Source organism: Metopolophium dirhodum, chromosome 1 (genome assembly GCF_019925205.1).
Source record: "Metopolophium dirhodum isolate CAU chromosome 1, ASM1992520v1, whole genome shotgun sequence".
NCBI lineage: Eukaryota > Metazoa > Arthropoda > Insecta > Hemiptera > Aphididae > Metopolophium > Metopolophium dirhodum.
Window position 1 is genome coordinate 29,075,231 of NC_083560.1, and position 13,262 is coordinate 29,088,492.

Below are 13,262 nucleotides of genomic sequence, written 5' to 3' on the forward strand. Positions count from 1 at the left end.
TAATATTATTATCGATGCGTGGTTTTGTGTGTAATAAATACACTATGCCGTTTAGAGTCCAACCCATTGTCAAAGAAATATAATATTCTGAAAATGTCAAGTTGTAAAAAATACCTAATACATGAATCATATTAAATGAATTTACCTCTTAGATGATTTACTAGTCATGCTCAGAGTAGTAAAAGTGTTGTTGTAAATTATTAAAATGTATTTTATATTGTTTATATTACTTCTCTATCCCAGACAAGTGGTTTGGATTATGTTTTGAGACAGCTTCTGGCAATAATATCTATTATTTACTGAGCCTTATTTATAATCACTGGTTGTGAAATGATTACCGCAGATTTTGTACAAGATAGCAATCGGATAATCATTTAATTTGAAGATTTATAGCCATTATTTACTTGTATTTTCTATTTTAGAAATCTATATTTGTAAAAAAATTAACAAATTAGTCTGACCCCATATTATTAAGAAATATAATCAGTACAACTAGAAAATAATACTTACAAATGAAAATTAACGTAATGTGGCAAGGCGATAATTTGGATGTTTTACTAAAAAGAGTACACATGGTAATTTTTTACTAAAACTTATGAACGGAGTTGTATTTCTATTGAAATTTCAAATATCTACCTAATATTTAATAATTGAATGATTCAAAATATGTCGGCGAACAATAAAATTACATTATGTTGTTATTCATTTGATAACAATTATTACTATCTTAGTGATAATCAGAACGGTAATCTATTGCATGTGGTACTTCTGGCCGATGTGGCGGGAATTAAAATTTTACTGAAGTCCTAAACTTCGTAAACGCTGACTCCATAAGCACGAATTCAGCGGACGTGAAACGTCACCTGGGCATATTATTGTTTGCGTCTTGTGTAGCCAGATTAAGGTAAACAGATCATATTTAGCATCGTTAATTTAATAAATAGAATGAAATGACCTATTATGAAACTATTAGCGAATTTATGATTTTTGTAATAATTTTTTTTTTTAATTTTTGCTGTCTGTATACAAGATAAGTAGTTTAAATAATGGCTATATCTAAACCTATAACCAGAAGTAATTTTTTTTTAGAAATATTTTTGAATGTTTTCACATTATTATGATTTTTCCTGAAAATTGTATGTACTTAAAAATATACATAATACGAAATATGCAAATTCAAACTTTAGTTTGTAGTTTTAGAATTTCTTAACTTTTATAGTAATCGTGTAACGGTTTATTTTTTTAATCGGATAACTATCATATATTATTATGAAGGGTTCGCGAAAAATAGTCGAAATATGTAGTCAAAATTGTCAAATATGATCAAATATATTATGCAGGTAAATTTTTATATTATTTTTGTAAAATGCATATAACATATTACAATTTTGGAAATAAAAATGTCAAAAATAAACATATATACATAAACATAATATAAATATATTTATACACGAGTTTAGTAATTGGAATATATAATATTGATTAATATGGACACAATTGCATGTTGTCTTTGGCATTTTTAAACTATCGTGAAATAAAATAAATTATTTTTTAAAAATATTACCACATAGACTGGGTTGAATAATAACGAACAATGTCATAATATGAGAACACGTATATCTACTGATTTTCATTTTTTCGTACAATCTAAAATCTATATGTAGATTTGTATTACCACAGAAGTGTCACAATGAGACTCATATAAAATCTGATGTACCTAACGTACCATATGCGCATACAGGGGGAATTAAAGGGCAAGCCTTCACCAGCAGTTTAACAAAGCCCCCCCACAATTTTCTAAATTTTTTTTAAGCTTATTCAATATTATAATAGTAGGGCTTCACCTAATCTCAACCTATAACTAAATATAATTTTTTTTAAGAAATATTTTTGAATGTTATCCAATTATGATTTTCCCTGACAATTTTACGTACATATAAAAATAAATTATACGAAATATGCACGAAAATGCAAATTCAAACTTTGCATTTAATAACGCCATTTCATAAACCAAATATATAACTTAGATAGAATAATCGACGTCCACCACAAAAAAAAACATTCAAATGCAAGAAGTCCTGAACCCTACAGTCATATATTATATTATAATTATTACGTTGTAACATTGTGGAAACGTTGAAGGCAGTTACGTTAGTGATGGACCTCATAAATGCGCGATTTCTTTGTCAAAAAGGAATGTTCCTAAATCCAACGATACGACGTATCGACAATTTTTTTATATTGGTTTATGGAACTCTCTGTAATCTAGTAGAAATATAGAATAACTTAATAGTAAGTTATCAAAAATGTCGATAGTTATTAGTAAAAATCACCTACTTAATAAATTATTTAATGTCTGTTACTAAATTATAATAAATAAAAGTCGTTTAATAAATTAAATTATCTGGATAAATTCATCTAGATAACGGTGATTTTTATCTTAGATAACTGTGTAAATATAATAATCTCTATTTATCTAGATAAGATAAAAGATAAAAGAATATTTATCTAGATAAACTCAACACTGCTATTATGTACAAACCGACTACGAGGGATCGATCGACCCACATTTTAGATTCTGAGCTGAGCGATGAATGTATATCTATCAAATTTAAAATTGATTTTGTAGTTAAAATATATAAAATGTACAACTTTTATAGCTGAGAATTGAAAGTTTAAAACTAGATTCTACGTAAGTGGGTTTCGTTTTAACAAAAAAATCATATAAATATAAAAACAAGTTTTTTTTATAGTTCTTTTAAGTTTAAATAATTTGAAATAAATTACATATTAAATAACTGAGAATTAGGATTTTAGTATATTTCTCAGTATATTTAATGATATAATTGTCAATAAAATAATTTATAAATAATATATTTACGTGGAACCTTGTTTTAAATTTTCAATCTACAACTATAAAAGTTGATCATTTTATACATTTTTAACTACAAAAGAATTATTACATTTTAAATTTGATACATATTGTAAAAATCGAACTTTAAATTCCTATAACTAAAAAATGATATTCTATATATTTTTAACACTTTCCAACAACTATTGTAACAATACATCAGGAGCCTTGTATTAAATGTTCACGCTTTTTATTCAACAAATACAATTTTATTGATACTTAGAGAAAAATAAAATTACAAAATAAAAATAATTATACTCAGTAAAAGGCTAGCAGTGGTGTCCGTAAAGATAAATTTAGACAAGACTATTATGACACTATAGTTAGTCGCTAAAAAACAACGGAAATTGTGATACATTTGTAGGTAAATTGGGTCCCGAGCCACCAGGGTCCTATGCTGTAACACCGCCGTTGTATGTTGGAAATCAATTTTTCCTTTATTTAAATTTGTTTTTCCGGGTAATGTTGTAAATTATTGGGAATTTTAAATTGTGACTTCCCAAAAGTACAAACTAGAGTTGAAAATGGAAGGATCATTTTGACTAATTCGACCACTCGTCGTGTACACAGACAAAATAAAATAAAAAAGACACATCAGTATAAAATCAACACATTCATCGTTACGCTCAGAATATAAAAATTTACTTGAAGTATGTAAACTACGTGAGTCATTGAGTATGTTGAATAATAAAGTCGGCAAATTATAGTGAATACACCCCCCCCCCCCCATCCTTTCTAAAAAAATGTATAGCGCTATTTCTGGCTATTTCTGTGGATTTTTGTTTTATTTATTTTGGTAATCACTCGGTCAGTACTCACTTTTCAATGTATCGTGGTGTCCGTGATCGTTGATCGTAGTAATATTTAAAACATTATAAAATATAAACCATGTCTTGAAAAAATACGTTTTCAAACGTAAAAAAAAAATTGTCAAACAATTAGTATAATGAAGCAGTTTGCTTAATTTGTGAAACACATTATGGTCATAGGCTGTCAAATTTACGTGAATATTTGCGACGAGTTCATTAAACAAAATTAGATACGGATAAACACAATATGGAGTTAGTGAAAGATTTAGATCAAGAAGAAAATAATGACAGGCCAAGTAATTCAAAAACTGTATAATTAACTCTATAATTACATATTACACACAAAACCACACATCGATTACAATACACAATATTGGTTGTTGAATTGCGTCCCGAGCCACCAGGGTCCTATGCAGTAACACCGCCGTTGTATGTTAGAAATCAATTTTTCCTTTATTTAATTTTGTTTTTCCGGGTAATGTTGTAAATTATTGGGAATTTTAAATTGTGACTTCCCAAAAGTACAAACTAGATTCACTTTTCCGTCAAACAAGATACTGAAGTTGAAAATTGAAGCATTATTTCGACTACTCGTCGTGTACACAGACAAAATAAAATAAAAAACACAAATCGTTATAAAATCAATACATTCATCGTTACGCTCAGAATATGAAAATTTACTTGAAGTATGTAAACTACGGGAGTCATTGAGTATGTTGAATAATATAGTTGGCAAATTATAGTGAATACATTCCCCCTTTCTAAAAAAATGTGAAGCGCTATTTCTGGCTATTTCTGTGGATTTTATTTTATTAATTTTGGTAATCACTCGCTCAGTGTATCGTGGTGTCCGTAATCAAATATCCAATCTTTTTATCCAACAAATACAATTTTATTGATATTTAGAGAAAAATAAAATTACAAAATAAAAATAATTATACTCTGTAAAATTTTCATGTATCAACAGTTATTCGTTTTTGAGTAACAACAAAATATCAAAATCGCTACATGAGAAATCGAGTGAATATCCAATATTGTAAAAATATAAACTTCAAACGTTCAAAAAAGTTTTATTTTATTTGCTTATAGACATTTTTCTTTGATAAAGGTAGACGAACCTATGAATAATCTTGTATTACATTTTCAAATCTGAAATTAAAAAAAAAAACTTTTTATGAATATTTAACTAAAAATAATTATCGAATTTTGGTGATTTTTCAGTATTTTGTAAAGATTTTGTGCTTATAAAAAAAACTGTGTCGAAGGATTTTTAATATTTTTCAAATTTCATCATAACAATATAGTTTTAGGCCTTCTATTAAATTTTCAAGCTTTTTTACCCAACAAATAAAGTTTTATTGATATTCATAGAAAAAAATTAGTATTTTATGACAATGATGTCGATTGGAAATTGTTTTTACTTACCTTTGTGTGGATGGACATAACTGTTTTACACGATCATAAAATGCTAAGATAAAAGTATTAAATTATAAAGATGAAATGTTGATCCTAAATTGAGTAAATTATATTCTCATTTTTTTGTTACGTAGAACATTTTTTATTTTTTTCGAAACATACAATGTATTAACTATAAGTATAATATTAAGAACTTTTGAAAAATACATACAGTTAAAGTGTTTTAAGATTAGTTAACTTCTTTAATTATAATTTATCAAAAAATAAAAAATTAAGGAAAAACGGGAATTTTCACGCTTTTCGAGAAAATCGATTTTGGTTTTTGGTGTAACTCTAAAACAAATGACCGTAGGTACATGAAATTTTGACTGAATGTTTATATTAGCATTTTCTATACACCATAACATTTTCCAAATATTTTGATTCTTTTTGAACTGTTTATGAACATTGTTAGTTCTCAATTTTTTTAGTTTTTTTTTCTATAAATATCAATAAAATTTTTGTTGAGTAAAAAAGCGTGGAAAACTAATGCAAGACTCCTGATATATTGTTACAATAGCAGTTGAAAAATATAGAAAATACATAGGTATGCACAATTTTTTTCATAAGCATTTAAAGTTCAAATTTTGACAAAATTTATCAAATTTAAAATGTAATAATTATTTTGTAGTTAAAAATGTATAAAATGTTCAACTTTTGTAGCTAAGGATTGAAAATTTTAAACAAGGTTCCACGTAAATAAGTAAATATATAAATTACTTTATTCACAATAATATCATCAAATATACTTAGTAATATCATAGGCTGACTTACAGTTTTCGCTTAGAATCGTTTTTCTTATACAATGATATTATAACATCCATTACAGTGACCCACTTGTAACGTACTGTACAGCAGAGCGACATCCAATTACGCACCATTTTTAATTTCTACCTTCTAAAAGTACTAACTAGATCCAATTTGCGTCCAAAAACATACTTCAGGCATCAAAGTTTATGATCAGAGCATTTTTTTCTACCAGAAAAGTCGAGAAGTTACAAACATTTTAAAATACCTCAAATAAACGTCTGAAATTAGTAGATTGGACAAAAAAAAAAAAAAATTGTAACTAATTTTCAAGCCCCCCCCCTCCCATTGAAAAATCCTGCGTACGCAACAGCAATATTACAATACTATCTACAAAAATAAAACAACTGGAACAGCCTGACTGCAGCCGCGAAGGCTATGAAAGTTATTTTAGATTCATTTTTGGAATTTATTGTGTAATGATACACGTCAATAGATTCTATTGGTAGAAGTTCCGGAACACTTAGTAATTTGTTTATTTTTTAAAACAAGGATAGTAATAAGTATTAAAAATAGTCTTTAAATTAAAAACATTAAATTTATTTGTATTGAAAAAGATTTAAGATTTTAATATTGAAGTAACTTGTTTTTTTTTATGTTAAACTTAGTTGAGTATAAACATACAGAATTTTTTTCATTTTGTTATAAGTTCCTTAATAAAAGTTGTAACATGAGTCTCTTGTTTGGTAGTTTTAAATATACCCACCTGGGTCTTCTGGGCCTCAGTCCGCCTCTAGAGGTAACATGTTTTATTGTCCAACTTTATTGTTCAAACTCTATAGGATGGTTTTGTACCATGTATAGTTCTGGTTCACGTAGGCCCCGAATTTCTGGCCCCTGTATGGCTGTATTATAATATTATTTTATTTATATGATAAACATGCGACGAGTAACTTTGTGCATGCGCAGATCAAGCACCTAATCAAAAGACTCGTCGCTGATATTGGCAACAACTTTTTGTATGGTCGTATGGATATAATACGCCGTAGCTCCATCCATAGTATATGATCTAAGATACTATCGTACAACCACTGTTAATAAGGCTGCATGTCGGCGAAGCCGGGCTTGAGCGTTCAGTCCAGTCCATCGATAACCGGGAAGTTCATTAGCCTGCCTAATATTTCCGTTCTCATTTTCAAGTTTTCAACTGTCATTAATATTAATTGTCTTCATAAATTATACAATACTAAATAGTATTTTACGCATAGACCTATAAACTAATGGACAGCGCTTAGAGAGAGAAGTCATGGGTACGATATAGAGTGAGCGAGAAAAGGAACAAAGTAGTAAAATATATCTTACGGTTCCTTATGTGGGTTTTATGCGGACTTCTTCAATACTTTATGTTCTTTCTATATCAGTTATATGGTTATAGGCGATCGCCTAGCATCGATGGCAGGGAGGAGTGGAATGTGCTGTATATTAGTTTATAGGTCTAAGATTTTACGTCTGTGTTGTGTATCTACTTATTATTTGTTTATTATAAAGCTTGTATTCACCCAAAAATGCGCGGAAGTGTGTGGTGAATGGTTTTAAATCAAAAGGTATGTAACGATTATAAAGTCAATAGCGTAATATATACATAATCATTTAAGAGACTATAATAACTTTTAATAATCAAACAATTTTTCTATAGGTACATTTTATTGATATTAAAAGTATATGATTGTAAATTGCTGTTTCATAACTGATGGCCAATTATGAAACAAAATGTTTCCAAAAAAAGAGTGATTTTTAAAGTCTACCTGATGGGTAAACCTATATTGTCAACTATAATATCATTGTAAATAGCATAGTAAAATTATAGCATTTTTCCATCTAATCACATTCTACACTAATAAAAGTATTTTTTGATATACCTAGGAAAGTATAACTACTTTCATACATTTTAAGTCAATCAGTATTATATTATTACAGAAAATGGGTATTTTCATTTTTATTTATGTAGAAAAAAAGATATGTTGGTACCTAGATTTACTGATAAATAATTTTGTAGTTATATTTAGTTATTACTTAATATTTTTGTTCAGTAGAATTGATTTATGTTGTTATCTTTAATATTGGAGTGAATTTACCTATATTAAAACTTATATAGCCTAAATGTAAAATATCTAGGGGATGAGATTCTCATAAGCTTTTATTAATATTGTAACTATAAAGTGGGTAATAACTTAAATAACTACAAATAATATTACTGGTTTAAAACGTAAATAGCAATAAAATCTTATGAGATACCCTAAATCGATTCTGCTGGATGAATATAATATTTTCATATGTTCTACATTTGTAAGATGGTATTATCAAATTCAGGTTTGGCGTCTTCTTGATATTAATGACTATATTAAAATTATATTTATGGCACAAATGTATAGTATAGAATATACTAGTACCTACTACCAATTTGTAGTTTGGTTTTGTAATTGATGTTATTTGTCACCGGTTCCCAAATCCAAGAACTGACATGCAAAGACTGGTACAGTGGATAAATATAATAGGTTTGAAGCACTTGGATCCCATAACAGTCGATAAAAAAAAATATATGTGTGAGAAACATTTTGCTAGTGATTGTTCAAGTCCTGGCACGAAAAGGCTTAATTCTAATGCATACATTACGATCAATTTGACAAGTATGTATTATAATAGCTTATATTTTGGGTGTTATAATTGGGTAAGTGTAGTAACACCCTTCATAATAAGAGAAATATTTAAATTTGTTTAAGACTTAAATGTCAAATCGCCTATTTGTACTCCACAATTAACAGAACATGTGTCTTCTGGCTCTGCAATTTTAGGAGACTCTTGTGAACGAACCAAATTCAATAATTCATGTTTATCTGGAATCACAATGATTTAATAGGTATGACACCTATATTATACTTTTTTTTATACAGTTATATATTAACATTAAGTCCACAGCTATAATCTATATAGCCTATATTAATAACGCTTTATGTAGATGATTTATATAGCTATGCTTTAGTTAGTAATGTTCCTTATGCTAATGCTGTTAATAATGCCAGAACTGTCACTAAAACTAATTAACCTAGCGATTCTCCAAAATATACCGTAGTGAAGAATTGAAGATGAGACCAGGTTAATAATATTTTTATTTTTATTAATTTTAGGTTTCTATGCAATGCATTACCTACTTATCCTTGTAATTTGTTTATATGGTTACCAATGTATAAGAAATTAATTCAAAATTACTAAATACTGATTTTAAAAAGTTAGATATTAGATAAAAATATGTAACTTATACATTGTATATTTGTATGCATAAATATAAATTTGAACAATTAGAATAAATAACCAAACGCATATGGAAAATTTGGTACTTTGTATTGCTTAGTACCATTTTATTCTTTTAGGATTATTAGTAAGCATTGGTTTTTGAAATTGCAAACAACTTACTCCCAGATGCAAATGTTATATTCTATCACAAACCAGATGGTAAAAAAAAAAACGTTGCTTGAATAGTAAGAAACAAATTATATAAAAAGAAAAGTGGCTGATAAAATTTCCCCAGCTGCCTCGTTGTTTACTTGTCTACTACTTTGAGAAACACAAAAATAGAAAAACAGTCATAGATATATATTGGAGGAGAAAGTGTTGAATCTTTCAATTTATAAAAATAGCCCAAAATGTTATAGATTACTATCTATACTTTTTACATTACCTAGCAAATGAACATTGAATAATAATCTTAGTTGTGTGCGTATTGGCCCAGGAGTTTCCTCTGTGATAATGCATGTTCTAAAAAAAAATGTTAAAAAACTGAAACCCATGGAGCGATAAATTACATTACAAGTATTCAAATATCAAAAACATTTTTAAAACAAATAATTTTTTTTTTAGGTACTGTTCTCTAATATTTGATGAAATTCAAGCCATTGTAAAATCCAAGAACTAGCAGATCACGCTTTAGTTTTTATGATCAGAGGTATAAAAAGATATTTAAACAGCCATTGTCATTTTCATTTTGCCAGGATGCCACTAAACAGAACGAGTTAGTGAGACAGCTTAAAAAAGTTAGTTAAACATTTAAGTAAATAATAAAACTTGTTATATTTTATATGTTGTAAAAGTGTTTTTAAAGGTTATACAGAAAGTACATGAAACAGGTCTTAGGATAGTAGCAACTATATGTGACTAAGGGAAAAGCAAGGAAGGCGCTATAAAATGGTTGAATAATGAGACCCGGGCATATTATCTAAGAAACCAAACTGATTAAGTTTATAGGGAAGAGTTTTATGAGAAAATGGAGATAGATTAAAAATTATTCACCTATTTGATGTTTCGTATCTCCTAAAATATACTAAGAAGAACCTAATTACTAAAAATTATTATTTTGAAATGAACGGTACTAACGAGTTGCCAAGGTAGAACATCTACAACATTTGTATAATGTTGATAGTTCTATACCAGATGCCAAAATGTTGACCAGGTTGACTGATAATCATGTGGTTCCCGAAACAATTTACAAAATGAAAGTAGGTTACGCAACTCAGGTCTTAAGTCAAAGAGTATCAGCCGTCACAAATTTCCTTACTTGTAAGTTATAATTTTTAATATCATAATTTTAAAATAATTATATTTTTTTTTTTATTTAGCAAAAAGTATAATTGAACCCAGTCCAATAGATATTGCAGCAGTATTTTTATTCTTTGATACATTATTTGATTCAATGAATGGTAGCTTCAGAAAAGTTGTGAAGGAATAATGGAAAAATTTATTGTACTGCCGTCACCAAAAATTCAGTGCATCATGAATTATGGTCAGATAGTTTGAAAGTTTTAAGTTCTAAGTGCTTGTATACACCAAATGGCAAACGTGTAAATGTTCCTACAATTAAAAATTGGATAACAACGATGAGGTTATGTTATATTATGTACTTTCTAAACTCATAACTAGTGCAGAGGATTTGTAACTCTAAAAAAAGCACTAAATATACAACCACTAATGCACTTAAAAACGCTATTATGCACTTAAAATATGCAGTAAAAAATGTTTTCTAGTGATTAATTTAAAAATATAAATAGTTAAAAGAATACCTAAAATAATATTAAAAATTATCTTCCTTTTTTATTATATGTTATAACATAGCTATATAAATAACAAAAACGTGTGGTCTTAATGAAACTCTACTTATTGAACAAATAAAAAAAGACTTCAATACTTTGTCTCATAATATAATAGAGTGATAGAAATTAAATAAATAAACAATATATTTACTATCTCCATAATTCTGTTTTTACTTACAGTATAAAAAACTAAGATTGTGTATAACTGTACTTAATTCCTGATAGTATACAATTCACAGATTATTAATATTAATACATTTTCACTTGTTTTGTTCACAAGGTTTCAAATATTGTCAAAACTATTCGTAGAAAACGGTATTAAATCAATACTTTCCAGACATTTGAACCCAGACCCAATCTAAAATTTGTTTGGTGGTGTGCGGAGTCTTGGCTTTGAAAATCCTTCCTGCAGCTCATTTATATCAGTGTACAAAATTATATTACTAAATAATCTTATCTCGTCTCAATCGCCAGGTGCCAACTGTGAAGAGTTCACTGAAAATACATTAATCTCTTACCAGAATTTCTTTTTGAGCAACCAAGAACCATGATGAATCATTTGAAAAAAAATTTCAAAATCCATTGTGAATTTTCAAAAGTTGATCGATCATTGCACTAGTGTTATCCGTGTACTGCATGGTAAACGTTCATTAACAAAAAGAGAGAATCTAAAAACTTGCACATGAATTGTATATTAAACACTTCAACAAGTAAATTAGTCGTGGTAAGTATAACCCAGTGTAATAAACTTTGTATTATTTTTTTTTAATAATTAATTTGACTTAACTTAATTGATTGAACAAATTCACTAAGTCTGTATTTTTAATACTAGTTGTATGATGTTACATGATTTCACTGTGTATATATATATATATTTGTAATAATATTACTAATATTATTGTTAATTTAATTAATTATGAAATTTTACTAAATTAATTGCATTAATATTGTATTTTATGTTGTATTTCTGAATGATAAATTATTTATGTTATGTTTCTGACACTATAAGTATGTCATCTATTATTTTTCTCATTATTTATTATATTTTGTATTGTTTTTTTTTTTATAACTTATTAGACTGAACTTAATTTAATAAATAAATTCACTAAGTCTGTATTTTTATTACTAGTTGTATAATGTTGCATGACAGTTGAAATATTATTACTGAATAATTTGCATTGGTATTGCACTGTATATATATTTTTTTAAATAATATTACTTATTGTTAATTTAATTATTTATACAATTTTACTAAATAAATCGCATTGAAATTAATCGTATTTTTAAATGACAAATCACTAATGTTATACTTTTGCCACTATAAGTCTGTCATCTATTATTTTCCTCATTACATTCTTAAAAAAAATTCTAAATCCATTTCTTTACCATCATTGTTAATCTTTAATAAATCTGTATTAACTGGCCATTTTCATTTAGCGTTTAAAAAATGTATAGTAAGCCCTTATATAAATCAGGTGATAAACTAATATGTGGAAATTATAGACTAATCTCACTATCATTAACTTGATCTAAAAATTTTGAAAAATATAAAAAAAATAATTTATAACATTTTTTACAAAAAAAACCATTCTTTTCAAAATCATAGTTTGGTTTTAGAACTGGATTGTCAACAAATGATGCACTTTTTAAGTTGGATAGCTTTGTTCCCAGATATATTTATATAAATTGTAAAGTTATTGGTATTTTTCTAACCATACAAAAAGTATTTGATTGTGTAAATCTTGAGTTACTAATAAAAATGTTAAAGTATTTTAATGAACGAACTGGAAAGTTTGGGTGTTGGTAATCCACTGTTATCTTAGCTTAAATCTTATGTAACTGGAAGGGAGAAATTTGTATCGATACATGTGAAAATATGTGAAGCAACCTCGAGCGCTTCTCCTCCAAGTATCTTGACCCAATAATATATTATAAACTTAAATGGGATAGCCTTATTAGTTATATTAATGGCATTTTACAAACATTTTTCTATATATGTAATGAAGCCAGTATAAATTAGATATAATTAAATAAATAATAAATTATAAAAGAGTTATTTATTTAGCTTTAGTGCAATCAACTTTTCTTTTATGGTATAATATCCATTTGAAAAGGAACTTTTAATTATTTTACTTCTAGGCTGAATGTTACTATAAATGGTATTATTAAATATTCATTAAATCTTCTTAGGCAAACTTG

The 13,262-nt window shown here is 27.1% G+C and overlaps 2 pseudogenes; both read left to right on the plus strand.

The window, feature by feature from the left end:
- The first annotated feature begins 3,967 nt into the window (after positions 1 to 3,967).
- LOC132935694 (uncharacterized) lies at positions 3,968 to 10,435 on the plus strand (annotated as a pseudogene).
- Positions 10,436 to 10,466: 31 nt separating this feature from the next.
- On the plus strand, positions 10,467 to 11,614 carry LOC132935704 (uncharacterized; annotated as a pseudogene).
- Positions 11,615 to 13,262: the final 1,648 nt, after the last annotated feature.